At 45.0% G+C, this 14,777-nt stretch overlaps 1 protein-coding gene and 1 non-coding gene across 4 annotated transcripts in view; both read right to left on the bottom strand.

Annotated features, from left to right (window-relative positions):
* LOC126481188 (cytotoxic granule associated RNA binding protein TIA1) overlaps window positions 1-14,777 on the bottom strand; it is a 984,901-nt gene that overhangs the window by 215,571 nt on the left and 754,553 nt on the right. The gene's annotated exons all lie outside the window — the stretch shown is intronic.
* On the bottom strand, window positions 1,398-1,471 carry Trnat-ugu (transfer RNA threonine (anticodon UGU)). The gene has a single exon. It is a non-coding gene; the product is annotated as a tRNA-Thr (tRNA).

Genomic DNA, 14,777 nt, shown 5'->3' with positions numbered 1-14,777 from the left:
TTAATTGTCAGAAATACTCTTAATTATCAGAAATATGCCTGCATAAGCATATGCATCAACAATCCTTTTTTGGTATTGATGACAACGTGCATAGATCGGTGATGAAGTTGGTAAGTGGGAGTGAAAATCCTTATGGGAGAGACAGACGAGGCACTCAGCTGACTCCCGAGACGGTGTGTGTCTGTGGGAGGGGCGGGGGGGGGGGGGGAGGGGGGTAGAGCAGCTGCCAGGAGCTGTTGGCAGACACAGATGAGGCATTTGCCAACCAAGACAAAGGGCGTCTTAGCAACATAGAGCCTGGGTCAGGAGCCAGACTGTGGAAGCTTCCGTGAGAGGGCCACCAATAGCTAGTTGGACAGAGTCACGCTAAGTGCATGTTTTGACTCACTCTCGGGATACAGAAAATTTATGGTATAAAGGTGATTTTAGAACACAGAGCCGATAAATGGACATATCTTATGGACTTGGAGCCTACAGATAGTGGAGAAAATGACAGGTCATTACAAAGGAATGTTTTCTGGGTAAGATATCCGTACCGAATGTATATGTCTTTAGCACAGGGAAAACAGGGAATTACACAACAGCTATGAAAGTTATTAAGTAATTACAGTGGTGAGTCGACAAACGTGAATTACCACTGTCATCAGTAGGCAAACATATTGTTTCAGAACTGATAGAAAAACTAGAACTACGGACACACTAAAACCTTCTTGTTTACAATAGCCAGACGTACAAACATACGGATACCCACTCAGTGGTGCCCTGTCTGTTCTCTGCTCCCATTTCAAAAGAAGATTTCAAAGGGGAGCTAGGCACAATAAAATTTATCGCCTCAACGAATGACTGTAACCCTATCCGACTGCAACAGATCTTGCATAGGATACAAAAGTTGAAAATTGTACCCCTGTTCTATGCTCTTTTTGCTGCTCCTGCCATTTTCTGCTGGATGTGGTGTACCGCCCAATACCTATGTATCACACAGTGTAGCCGAAACACTGAAATCCTGCAACTATAGGATTTTGTACTGTCTGAGGAACTCCACAGTCCATAGAACCTTCAATAGTAAAGATTACTAGACAACAGTGATATATTGCTCAGTTAGCCAGAAACATAGCAGCTAGGTTGGCTGAACATGAACGCAGACGGAAGCAGCAAGATTACAAGTCAACATTTGCTGAGCATGTACTGCTTGAGTTTTACAGCCACTAGCCACAGTCCCATGTCCTCTACTTAGCAGACAAAGGCCAAAAATATATATGAAGACAGTAACTGTTCTCAAAAGAACACATACTGTTGATGACTGTGCAGCTTTTCCCTGGAATAAAAGATGACTAACTGAAACCCTCAGCTGCGACAGGTGTTGTTGATATACCTCGATGTGGACAGCTGAGAATGTGTGCCCCGACCGGGACTCGAACCCGGGATCTCCTGCTTACATGGCAGACGCTCTATCCATCTGAGCCACCGAGGACACAGATGAATAGCACGCTATTCACCTGTTTCTTTTGTCTCAGGTCAGACAACTGAAAAGCCTCCAGGTCAAATGTACATAAAAATGTACATAAATTTATGTACATTTGACCTAAATATTAATAGTAAATTTGTATATTTTAGGCTTTTGAAAAATTAAGACTATCTTACAGAGGACGCGCGCATCGAGCGCAAAGATGGTGAACAAAATCTAACTAATTTTTATGTCTATATAAGACCTGTGTTTTACATTTTATAGCTAATTTGACAACGCATGAACCTGTGTTCAGTGTATACCGCCTTTAGGTATGAACTGTATGTATCTCGCGTAAATTCAGTTAGATTATTAATAAGCATGGTTAAATATTGCACTTATTTTTAGGTTTTAGTATAAATTTTCTTTCGTATTGTTTTAGAATCTGGTGTAGGTAGTGGCAACTGACGCGTAACATAGACAAATGTAATTTATTGCGATAACATAGAAAGAAGGATCCTTAATTGTATGATTATATGATAGCGGAATAAACACTGGTAGCAATTAGTTCTGTAAAATATTTGGGAGTATTCGTACTGAACGATTTGAAGTGGAATGGTCATATAAAATTAATTGTTGGTAAGGCGGGTGCCAGGCTGAGGTACATTGGGAGAGTCCTTAGAAAATGTAGTCCGTCAACAAAGGAGGTGGCTTACAATTACTCGTTCGGCCTATACTTGATTATTGCTCATCAGTGTGGGATTCGTACCAGTTCGGGTTGACAGAGGAGATAGGTAAGATCGAAAGAAGAGCGGCGCGTTTCGTCACAGGGTTATTTGGTAAGCGTGACGGAGATGTTTAGCAAACTCAAGTGGCAGACTCTGTAAGAGATGCGCTCTGCATCGCGGTGTAGCTTGCTGTCCAGGTTTCGAGAGGGTGCGTTTCTGGATGAGGTATCGATTATACAGGGTGAAAAGTATTTAAACTGACAAACTCTGGGAGGTTGTAGGGGACATCAAAACAAATATTTTCCCCTCATGTCATTTTTTCCTATGAGGAGTATTTAAACCGGTAGAGGAAGATTTCTCTGGCGGCAAATTAATTAAACCAACAAACACTTTTCCATTTTTTTATGACCAAGAGACAAGACATTAACACAACCCAATTTCTGTTACAGTAGATTTTCAGAAATGCCTCCATTCTGGGAACCGTCGGTCCAGGAATCGACGCACCCGACGACTGAAATGTGCCGGCGCCCTCTCATATTGGAACCACATGCGTTGTCTTGCAGGGAGCAGGACGTCTTCCAGCAATTCTGGCAATGTGCTGGCGAGAAAATTGTAATAGTGCCTGCCATTTAATGGCCTAGGTAGCAGATACGGCCCAATTAAACAGTCCCCAACAACACCGACCCACACATTAACGAAGAACCGCACTTGATGAGCGCTAGTAACTTTGACATGTGGGTTATCCTCACTCCAAACATGCGAATTGTGCATGTTGAAGCTCCATCACGCCCGAACGTTGCTTCATCGGTAAACAACACAGAAGATGGAAATGTAGGATGCATTTCACACTGTTCCAGGTACCACTGTGAAAACTGTGCTCTGGGTGGACAATCAACTCGCTCCAGGTTGTGAACAAGTTGTAAGTGAAATGGACGTAACAATTGCTCTCGAAGGACTGTTCCTACATTCGTCTGATTCGTCCCCATGTTACGTGCAATTGTACGAGTGCTGATAGAAGTGCTGCAAGACAGCTTCCTCAAATTGCAGCGCTCTTATCGTGCGACGGCGTCCTTGTCCAGGTAATCTGCTAAATCACCCGGTTTCACGCAGACGTTGGTGCTCAGCAGCAAAGGTCCTATGATGCCAGATACGGTGATTAGGATATTGTTGTTGATAAATCCGCTGTGCAGCTCGTCTATTGTGGTGCGCTACGTAGTACGTAATACGGCCACCACCGGTTTAAATAATTCTCATAGGAAAAAATGACATTAGGGGAAAATATTTGTTTTGATGAGCCCTGCAACCTCCCAGAGTTTGTCGGTTTAAATACTTTTCACCCTGTATTGCTTCCCCCTACTTATACCTCCCGAGGAGATCAGGAATGTAAAATTAGAGAGAGTCGAGCGCGCACGGAGGCTTTTCGATTGTCGCTCTTCCGGCGAACCATTCGCGACTGGAACAGGAAAGGGAGGTAATGACAGTGGCACGTAAAGTACCCTCCGCCCGACACCGTTGGGTGGCTTGCGTAGTATAAATGTAGATGTAGATGTATGGCCGAAACAGGTTATGACTGTGTCATAAACATGTGATTGCGTCTATAAATAAAGAAAAAATTGCTTCAGAGAATTGCGAGAACTGCCGGACAAGTTTTTTTTTCTTTCTTTTATTGAATTTCAATTCTCCCCGAAGGGGGCGGGCTGGCAGCAGCTTAGTATGCCGCTCTTCAGTCTACAGACTTTGTTAGAAAGATGAAGAGAATAAATAATAAAAACAGGCGATAAAATCGGAGACTTAAAGAGTAACATGGCGAAAAGAAATCGTGGAACTTAAAACAAAGAACAGAGGGATGATGACACCAAGAAAATACATACGAAGCAGACAGGTAGAACAATAGACAGACAAAAAAAAAAAAAAAAACACGGCGACAGTCTGGTTTCTGTTCGCAAAAGACATAAAATTCACACCCAGCGACAGCATGGTTTCTGTTCGCAACACGAGAAAGACGAACAACACTGAACAGTCACTGGAACACTGCACTAAAAAGTTGGCAAATGTGACATACCACAGCCGAGAGCAGGTGGGGGGAAACTGGACAGATGATGGGAAAATAAAATAGGGGGGGAGCCGGGAAAGGAGCTGATGGAGGATGAGCACCAATAAGAGGGGTGGGGGGCGCTGGGCAGACGCGACAGGGAGTGGGGTAGGCAGAGGAGGGGAATACAAAAGGACTCGGGGGGGGGGGAGAAGGGAGGTAGGGAGAGGTTTAGTGGGGAGAAAACAGGACGGAAGGGGGGAAGAGGAAGCCCAGGGGAAGGACAGAGGAAAGGAGGGGGAGTGAGGATCAGATTTGATAGGAGGGATAAATGGAGGGAGAGAGGGCATCATCCGGGAGGGGGAGTTGATGGAAGCCACCTTGGGAAAGGAGATGTAGGGTGTAGAGATGGAGGGTAGGAGGGACCGGACAAGTGCGAGGCCGCGGTATTTACGGGGACTGTCGCCCACTGGACGGGCGCACGTTGACACTCCCGTGGTGGCGGAGGCTCCCTCGGTGGGAGCAAGCTGAAGCCGTAGTCTGAAGTGCGAATATCTCAGCCTCCCCTTCATATCAATACTCGGGCCGGGCGGGCAGTCCGAATCATCGTGGGATACTAAAACTGAGTCCATCTAATACGTTACCACAGGCTGAGCCAAAGCAGTGGAGATGTGGACGTACTGGGGTGCGGTAAGCGTTGACGTGTAGACAGTGCAGCAGGTGCTGCCGCCTAGCGGCTGGCAGCGGACATCGCGGCCGGGGCCCGCTGGCCGTAAACGCGCGGGCAGTTTTGCGAGCGCCGAATTAGCCGCACTGTGCGGGCGACACGGCAAACAGGTAACCGAGTCGTAAAGCAGCTTTAGGGCCGCCATTAAAAGGCACGAGCGAGCAGCGACCCCTGTTCACGGCGGCTGCCGCAGCGGCGAGCCGATCAGCAGCCGAGCCGCTCTGTGCGCGGCCGTGATAAGCCGCCGCAGTGAGATCCGCGCGGGGTCTTCACGCAGATTACCACGGCGCCCTGTCTGCACTCGGTACTGGAGCTTTACTTCTGGGTGACTATACAGGGTGTCTGCATCAAACCTCTCTCGTTTCCAAATGAAATGAATAAAAGCCATGAGACGTTAGGGCCGCCCTTTTTTTCGTATTTCGTTTTCTTCACGCTGAGGCGTAGCGCCGTATACCGATCCCGCCTTGCAGCAACACCGACTCAAAGGAAGGCCTCAGAGCTTGTTCGTGACGTCACGTCAGCTAGGCACGGCCAACGCCACGTCTGTTGCAGGCATACTCATAATGGTGGTGTCTCCCTCTCTGACACAGGAAAATGTGAAACTATTGGCGGTAGTTGACCAACACACACACATTGTTCTGAGAGATTTCTGCAATCAATTAATTGTGCAATTCATTACACTTCTTAACAAATAGTGTACTCCTGAACTTAAATTTCCACCTGTTTTAAGGGCTGACATACAAAAACAACTTCATGGTCCAGCAGCAACAGAATTCGTGCTTCTTTACCTTATTTGTAAATCTGAGGAAGTTACGTTTGTACTGGGTTGCTTTTACAAGAAACTGTGAACATATTGGTGCTCTTCTTTAGGTATCTTGGTTGACTATGGGGTGAGGAGCACTGAATGTTAATGAAATATCTTGCGATTGTACACGTTTGGGGATGGGGTGGGGGACAGAAGAAGAGGCAAAAGACAGATACTTGTTTTATCAAATAAAATTTTTTTATCTTATAAAGTTTCTCCTTTCAGTTACAAGAGGGGAATATTTGTCTTTTCTAATGTGCATGTTTAAAAAAGTTTAAGCTCAGCAGTATTTTCGATATATGAAGCTATTTTGTTTCCTGTTAAGAATTCCTTTCGTTGAAAACGACTGTAATCTAATGACTGGCAACAGTTGGACATTTACACATGTAAATTAGTTCACATTTCCAGTGACGATGTCAAACGAAAATAAATAAATAAATAAAAGAAACGAGTTCATTGTAAGGGGGTTGGGGTAAGTTTCGATAGCAAAATGGATCAAGTAAATATAGTTACTTGAATGTAAAATTTCCGAAGCTTGCAATGGGGTCAAGCATCTTCTCATATTGATCTACGTTTGTTTCCACAGGGTTCAGTAATACAGAACTATGATCTTCATTTGTAGCTTTACGATAGTAAGAAAATCTTTCGTCTAAATAAAACTGCAGAATCCACAAGAATACCAAACATTTTGTCCAAAAATGAGAGATTTATAGTGATAAGCACGCCCAGGCGTTTCTGCCTGCAACAGACCTGGCGTTCGCCGTGCCTATCTGACGTGACGTCACCAACAAGCGCCGAGGCCTTCCTGAGTCCGTGTTGCTTGCAGGCGGTAAAGTGGGAAGTGTGTCTCATAGCTGAATAGTGACAGATGGAGACGCGAGACTGGACGTGCACGTAGTTTATGTATCAGCCGATAGAGGACAGTATTGGATAGGGGACTGTGATTTAGTTTCGATTGTGCCCACTAGAGTGCACTAAAGTAATAGAATGTTTTTCATAAACACTTCTAGTATTTACATAAAGTGTTATTATGTCTTTTTGTGAATGTAAAATGTTATAAATGTGTTTTAGCAGTATGAATGACGCGTGAGTGTGGTTTAAAAGGGGGAGGGGGGGTATGACGTCAAATGGGCCAACTTGCAGCAGGAGAGGCACCACAGGACATTTTATTTTCTACTGTCTATACTTTTGCAAATAAATTCATAAAACTTTGTCAGCATGACCAGGAAGGATTCAGGATTCACACTCATAGCAGTGGAAATGCAAAAACATAACAAAATAAATTTTTTTTAGATATGAAATTTCATCATTTTTTCACTTACTGTTGGCTGCATTTGTTGCTATAGGTAAATTTTTCTTCACAAGTAACCGAGATTCTTTGATGAATTTTGCACAGCATGCAAACCATACTTTCAGGTCTATGAAACTCTAGAATTTTCCAAATCTATTAAAACTGTGGTAAAAATAGAGATAATTAACCACAAAATTTAATTTTTTCGAAACATATATTTTAAAACGTAACAGCTCATTCTTTTTTTCATAACTTAAATAGATTCTAGAGTTTCTGCAATATTTTAAATGTAATATTTTCTAGGAGTAAACATCTTTGCGCAGGTTCGAATCCTGCCTTGGGCATGGGTGTGTGTGATGTCCTTAGGTTAGTTAGGTTCAGGTAGTTGTAAGTCTAGGGGACTGATGACCTCAGATGTTAAGTCCCATAGTGCTTAGAGCATAATACACATTTTTAATTTCATGCAAATAATGAAGTAAAAAGATTTACTCTACATTCGATACAAATGAAATCGTATGCAAAAGGCAAGAAACATATATACTTTGTATGAATAACTAATCTATATTAAAAGAACGTCCAGAGACCTATTTCTGGGAAAAATAGAAAAATAGTTTTCAAGTCATTAATAACATTTCAAAGCTAACCACAGTTTTTCTTCGCTTCAGCTGCTCCAAATCGTCGATCATTTGTTTTGTGGTTCCCGGTAGTAGTCCCTAAGCTACTTTACAACAGTGAAGCAATCATAAAACTTCGAGAAGTGAAAACGGCAAGTTTATTTCTCAGCCGAAACGCCCCTGGTGATGCCGTAACGTAAACTGTTTTTCTGTTTCGGAGATTTGCTCCGACGTAGCACCGATCAATCGACTCTGTTGTTTATCCTGTGGCGAACGCAGCAAAGCGCCTTTAAACTTGGAGCACGCGAACCGCGTCGGGCAGAGCAAGAGCTTTCGCGTGTCGCCGCTTGGCGTCGCATGCTCGTGCTGCGCCCTGGCGGCGGTTCACGCAAGCGCGCGTCTACGACCCGCATTAGCTGCATGCAAATGATCAAGTTTACTCGGTGCATTGCTCTTTTCGGAATAACACGGGCCTCCTTTCTTCTGTGACATTAAGATATAAATTACAACTTCTGGAAGTAAATTCTCATTAAATTGTAAAAGTTGGTTAACTTATGGATCTCGTGTTCCTCCGACACTGCCCCGCTCCCCGTTAACTGTTATGGCAGGAAGGGAAAGTTCTGCAGAAACGTAATCCACGGGCACCGACTCGGCTGGCGGAATTTCCATTTTCAGTGTTACTTTACGTACGTACTTTTTTTCTAGTTTTACGGCGGAGAGGAGTAAAGTTGTTAGTATGATGAAGTACACCGTAGCTTGTTGCCCTAGTTTACTGAACTGGGCCGTAAAGGGAATGTCAATTACGGGAAGAGAACAGCTGAGGTGCGAAATGACATGTGCCTCAACTGCTTTGTAGAATTAAAAACGAAGAAAGTTATGAAAGTCGGATTTTAGCAGAAGATGACGACAAAGAAAGTAAAATTTTCAAATCAAATTTTGGAACGTTTTGTCACACGTTATTGGGTCGGTGCAAGGCGTTAACTATCTATAGACTATACAAGGCACTGCAAACAAGAGGAGACGTGCGGATATGATTGGGTTGTTGCGAGCGGCCTTAGTGCCCTACCAACAGGACTAATAGTCATCGTCATCTTATACGAGTATAAACCTGTAAAAATAGAAGATTTAGCTGAACTCTATCTTTCAAGATCTATTCCATGCTGTATACTTTATTTCTAGGTGGGATAGTCGTTTCTTCGGATCTGATAACATTCTATGTCATTTTCCTCCTCTTTTTCTTTGCTTTCAATTTCTTTTGCAACGTTAGATTTTTCAGTTTTTCCTTAGGATGTGTCTGTCCCAAATCGCTTTTTATCTTTCTGAAATACTACTGGAGAGTTCCTGCTTCTTTGTACTCTTTCAATCAATTCATCGTTTCTTACCCTGTCTACCCATTAAATTTTCTCCATTTTTCTCCACTGCTGATTCAAAAGCTTTTCAAAGATTTCTCCAATTTATTCTCTAATGTTGTAGTTTCTGTTGTATGTGTAACAAGCACCGAAAACATCTTTCTTTAAGCGTCCACCCATTACTATTAGTTTCACGTAACTATAGTGTTTTATATATCCAGGCGTACAGAATGTGGCCTGATATGAAGGAAAGAAAAGATGAGACTCCAAAAGGTGTGGTGCCGCTACATACATTGTACTGTGGTATGCGGAGTATTTGTGTAGATATAGATTCAGAGACAACTGGTATGTGTTAAAAATTGTGGAAACTTAAACTCATACAAAACAGCTAAAGTGGAAGTTACAGGTACTTTTATTTTATATTTGGACACCTTTTCCACAGCAATGCGGTGTTATGACTTTTCAGGCTGAGCGATGATTTCCGATTTTCGTATAGTTTTCTAATGATGTTTCCTGTTTGGTTTATGTTGCGAAAAGCTAGAATGATTAGTATGTTAAATAAGTGCAAAGGTGCTCGCATAGATACTGAAAAGACTGCAAATCACAATAGGATCACAATGGCAATAAGTGCCGAGCTCACATTTCGGAGACTAAGTTTACAGAGAAAACACTGGCGGACTGCTACGTTCGGAAATGAGCACTACATGGATCGAAGTTGGGAATGGGCCCTTGCTGGAGGCGAAGTTTGACAGTGATCACCGGCTGGATACTAAGTTATTGGTCTGTAAGTCTGAATCCGAGAAAGACGACTATACTAACGCGTGCTGTGAACACCAAAAAGATGCTCCTTGATGTTGGAGCATCGCTGGCCACACCAATGAAATAGAAGTAACAAGACACGCCCAAGAAGTTCTCCGCGTCACCGTCGGCGGCCTTTCTTGAAATAGACCGACACACGGACACGAGGTGATTTCTACGCCTGGTTCCATTCCAGCCAAAGCCTAGTCCACAGGAAGCAGCGAGAAGAGACAACCACTTAGACACTTCACGCTAATGTACAAATCCTTGCCCCTGGTTATCTCGGAAAAATGCTACGAGAAAGATTTATCGATTGAACGGTGCTTCGAGTTGTATTACCAACGACAGTCTATTTAATCACGAGTGTACGACTGGTTCTATACTTGTTTGTAAATGTACCTACGCTCTGACTCAATCACTGCGAAGAAGACGCTGTGTAACGAAAGGTAAGTGTTAATTTTGACTGTAAACAAATGGTTCAAATGTCTCTGAGCACTATGGGACCTAACTTCTGAGGTCATCAGTCCCCTAGAACTTAGAACAACTTAAACCTAACTAACCTAAGGACATCACACACATCCATGCCCGAGGCAGCGTCAAGGGTAACCGCAGCCACTGTTTCCGAGCTGATAGTCCATGCTGCTGCAAACGTCGTCGAACTGTTCGTGCAGATGGTTGTTGTCCTGCAAACGCTCCCATCTGTTGACTTAGGGATCGAGACGTGGCTGCACGATCCGCTGCAGCCATGCGGATAAGATTCCTGTCATCTAGACTGTTAGTGATACGAGGCCGTTGGGATCCAGCACGGCGTTCCGTATTACCCTCCTGAACCCACCGATTCCACATTCTGCTAACAGTCATTGGATCTCGACCAACGCGAGCAGCAATGACGCGATACGATAAACCACAATCGCAATAGGCTACAATCCGACCTTTATCAAAGTCGGAAACGTGATGGTACGCATTTCTCCTCCTTACACGAGGCATCACAACAGCGTTTCACCAGGCAATGCCGGTCAACTGATGTTTGTGTAGGAGAAATCGGTTGGAAATTTTCCTCATGTCAGCACGTTGTAGGTGTCGCCACCGGCGCCAACCTTGTGTGAATGCTCTGAAAAGCTAATAATTTGTATATCAAAGCATCTTCTTGTTGTCGGTTAAATTTCGCGTGGACTTAACTTCTGAGGTCATCAGTCCCCTAGAACTTAGAACTACTTAAACCTAACCAACCTAAGGACATCACACAAATACATGCCCGAGGCAGGATTCGAACCTGCGATCATCGCGGTCGCGCGGTTCTAGACTGTAGCGCCTAGAGCCGCTCGGACACACCGGCCGGCCGACTGTAAATAGATTTCAATTCTTACATTTTACGCACGGAATAATCAGGTCATTTATCGCCTGGTTAGAACTCAATTCATTTGTGAGAACCCATCACAATACTAGCCGTCTTTATGTGGTCACTGTGCGCTCAGACCTGTAAAGTGTGACGTGACGCAATAAACGGACATACTAGAAGTACTGCGCAACACTTCTCTGAAAATCTTCATCGGATTTTCACTCTGGTTTTAGTTTCGCGACCTACAAGAGGTTGAAAAAAGAAAATAGCCCTGTTAACTGGCGTCTGTCTCCAAGTGTTCAAATGGTTCAAATGGTTCTGAGCACTATGGGACTTAACTTCTGAGGTCATCAGTCCCCTAGAACTTAGAACTACTTAAACCTAACTAACCTAAGGACATCACACACATCCATGCCCGAGGCACGATTCGAACCTGCGACCGTAGCGGTCGCGCGGTTCCAGACTGTAGCACCTAGAACCGCTCGGCCACCCCGGCCGCCTGTCTCCAAGTGTCTGGCAGAACAGGATTTCTGCTGCGCTCTCCCGCGAATAAGACACGTGTGTGAAAATTCGTGCTTCACTTTTTTGAATACGTCAACTATCCCCTGTCCGTTCTCTCCGGTATGGGTCACACAAACCTGCGAAACATTCTGAGATGGGTTGCACGAGTGTTCCATAAGGAGCTCCTTATCTGAAAACACAAAATAGATTAGTCTCAACGGAGAGAGATGGCGCTGTGGTTAACACACTGGGCTAGCACTCGGGAGGAATGTGGTTCAAACTCTCGCCTGACCATCCTGAATTAGGTTTTCCATGATTTCTCAAAATCGTTTCAGGCAGATGCCGGGGTGGTTCTTTCGAAAGGGCACGGCCGACTTCCTTATCCATCCTTCCCCAATCCGATGGGATCGATGATCTCGCTGTTTAGTCCCCTCCCCCGAATCAGCCAACCAACTACTCTTATCACCCTCGGACAGCTGACGTGTTCGAGTTATATTGCCACCTGGCAAGCAGCTGAAGAATCAAATACCAGACACCAGACTTTCGTCAGTAACCGAGCCTTGTTTACACCGCTGACGGCTGACGCGGACGGCACGTAGCCGTCCCCTGATCCACGGCTGGCGGCCAGTGGTCAAGGGTGAAGGAGTGGTCGGGGGGTGGGAGGGGGGTGGAGGACGGAAATGCCGCCGGCCCCGCAAGGGTGGAATTACCCTCGTCCACACTCCGCCGCGCGGGGCCGCTCTATCTTCAGATGGGGGGCCGACATGCAACTTAGATGAGAAAAGTTAGCCCGGCCTGTGGATTGTTTCGGCAGCTGTCGGCCTGCAGGGACGCACGCGTTGCGAAGTGGCTGCCGATTGGCTCCGCGAGGGTGTCGGGGTGCATCTATACAAGACAACCCGCGGCGTCCCGAACAACAGTGACATCCAATTCTACCGGCTATAGATCTGGCCGCCGCAGTTACCTCACAGTAAACCGTACGATGACATGTTTAAGGACAGTGAAGACAACTTAATTACACTACAGGCCATTACAATTGCAACACCAAGAAGAAATACAGATGATAAACAGGTATTGATTGGAGAAATATATTATACTAGAACTGACATGTGATTACATTTTCACGCAATTTGGGTGGATAGATCCTGAGAAATCAGTACCGAGAACAACCACCTCTGGCAGTAATAACGGCCTTGATACGCCTGGGCATTGAGTGAAGCAGAGCTTGGATGGCGTGTACCGGTACAGCGGCCCATGCAGCTTCAACACGATACCACAGTTCATCAAGAATAGTGACTGGAGTATTGTGACGAGCCAGTTGCTCGGCCACCATTGACCAGATGTTTTCAGTTGGTGAGAGATTAGGAGATTGTGCTGGCCAGGGCAGCAGTCGAACATTTTCTGTATCCAGAGGGGACCTGCAACATGCAGTCGTGCATTATCCTGCTGAAATGTAGGGTATCGCAGGGATAGAATGAAGGGTAGAGCCACGGGTCGTAACACATCTGAAATGTAACGTCCACTGTTCAAAGCGCCGTCAATGCGAACAAGAGGTGACCGAGGCACGTAACCAATGGCACCCCATACCATCACGCCGGGTGATAGGCCAGTATGGCAATGACAAATACACGCTCCCAATGTGCTTTCACCGCGATTTCGCCAATCACGGATGCGACCATCATGGTGCTGTAAACAGAACCAGGATTCGTCCGAAAAAATGACGTTTTGCCATTCGTGCACCCAGGTTCGTCGTTGAGTACACCCTAGCCGGCGCTCCTGTCTGTGATGCAGCGTCAAGGGTAACCTCAGCCATGGTCTCCGAGCTGATAGTCCATGCTGCTGCAAACGTCGTCGAACTGTTCGTGCAGATGGTTGTTGTCTTGCAAACGTCCTCATCTGTTGACTCAGTGATCGAGACTTGGCTGCACGATACGTTACAGCCATGCGGATAAGATGCCTGTCATCTCGACTGCTGGTGATACGAGGCCGTTGGGATCCAGCACGGCATTCCGTATTACCCTCCTGTACCCACCGATTCCATATTCTGCTAACAGTCATTGGATCTCGACCAACGCGAGCAGCAATGTCGCCATACGATAAACCACAATCGCGATAGGCTACAATCCGACCTTTATCAAAGTCGGAAACTAATGGTACGCATTTCTCCTCCTTACACGAGGCATCACAACAATGTTTCACCAGGCAATGCCGGTCAACTGCTGCTTGGGTTTGAGTAATCGGTTGGAAACTTTCGTCATGTCAGCACGTTGTAGGTGTCGCCACCGTCGCCAACACTGTGTGAATGCTCTGAAAAGCTAATCATTTGCATATCACAGCATCTTCTTCCTGACGGTTACATTTCGCGTCTGTAGCACGTCATCTTCGTGGTGTAGCACTTTTAATGGCCAGTAGTGTATAATATGGGGTATAATAGGTTTACTTCGCGAGTTGACTAACAGCAGAGTTTGATAGACAAATCCCTATAGGATTAATGAGTAGTTACCGGGGGAACGGAGGTAAGTGGATGTTATTACGATTGTACCGGCGGACCAAGGTTTCAATGCAATAAGCAAGTTCAAATAGATGTGGATTGTAGACGTTAGGCAGGGACAAAGACATCTGTACAGGGTAGACTACCGTGGACAGCTACATCTAATGAGTTTTGGACTAATGGTCACAACAACAGAAAAAGAATTCAGATGGATTTATTTACATACAGACACACATTGGTTGGTATATGTGTATGTTCTTATAGTATATCTGCTTATTCATCCTAATACTTACTCCTCGCGCATATGTCATTAGTTCTGAACGGACCTTAGTTTTGGCTTCTCTACTTTACCGCTAAAAGAAGCGGGACAGGTCGGACTTACATACATTCTAAGAGAAAGAAAAATCGGCGCACCACTAAGGAATTATCCGAATGGGACGGAAACCGGCAAAAGCCAAACAAGTGATTACAATCTCAAAAAAATTGGTTGATTTATTCAAGAGAAGGAGATTCACAAATTGAGCAAGTGAATAACGCGTTGGTCCATCTGTGTCTCTTACGCAGCAGTTATTCGGCTTGCCATTGATTGACACAGTTGTTGGATGTCGACCTGAAGGATATCGTGCCAAATTCCGTCCAATTGGCGCGTTATCTCGTC

Source organism: Schistocerca serialis, chromosome 5 (genome assembly GCF_023864345.2).
Source record: "Schistocerca serialis cubense isolate TAMUIC-IGC-003099 chromosome 5, iqSchSeri2.2, whole genome shotgun sequence".
Classification (NCBI taxonomy): Eukaryota; Metazoa; Arthropoda; class Insecta; order Orthoptera; family Acrididae; genus Schistocerca; species Schistocerca serialis.
Note: the sequence above shows the minus strand (reverse complement) of the source record. Positions and strands in the feature narration are given on the sequence as shown.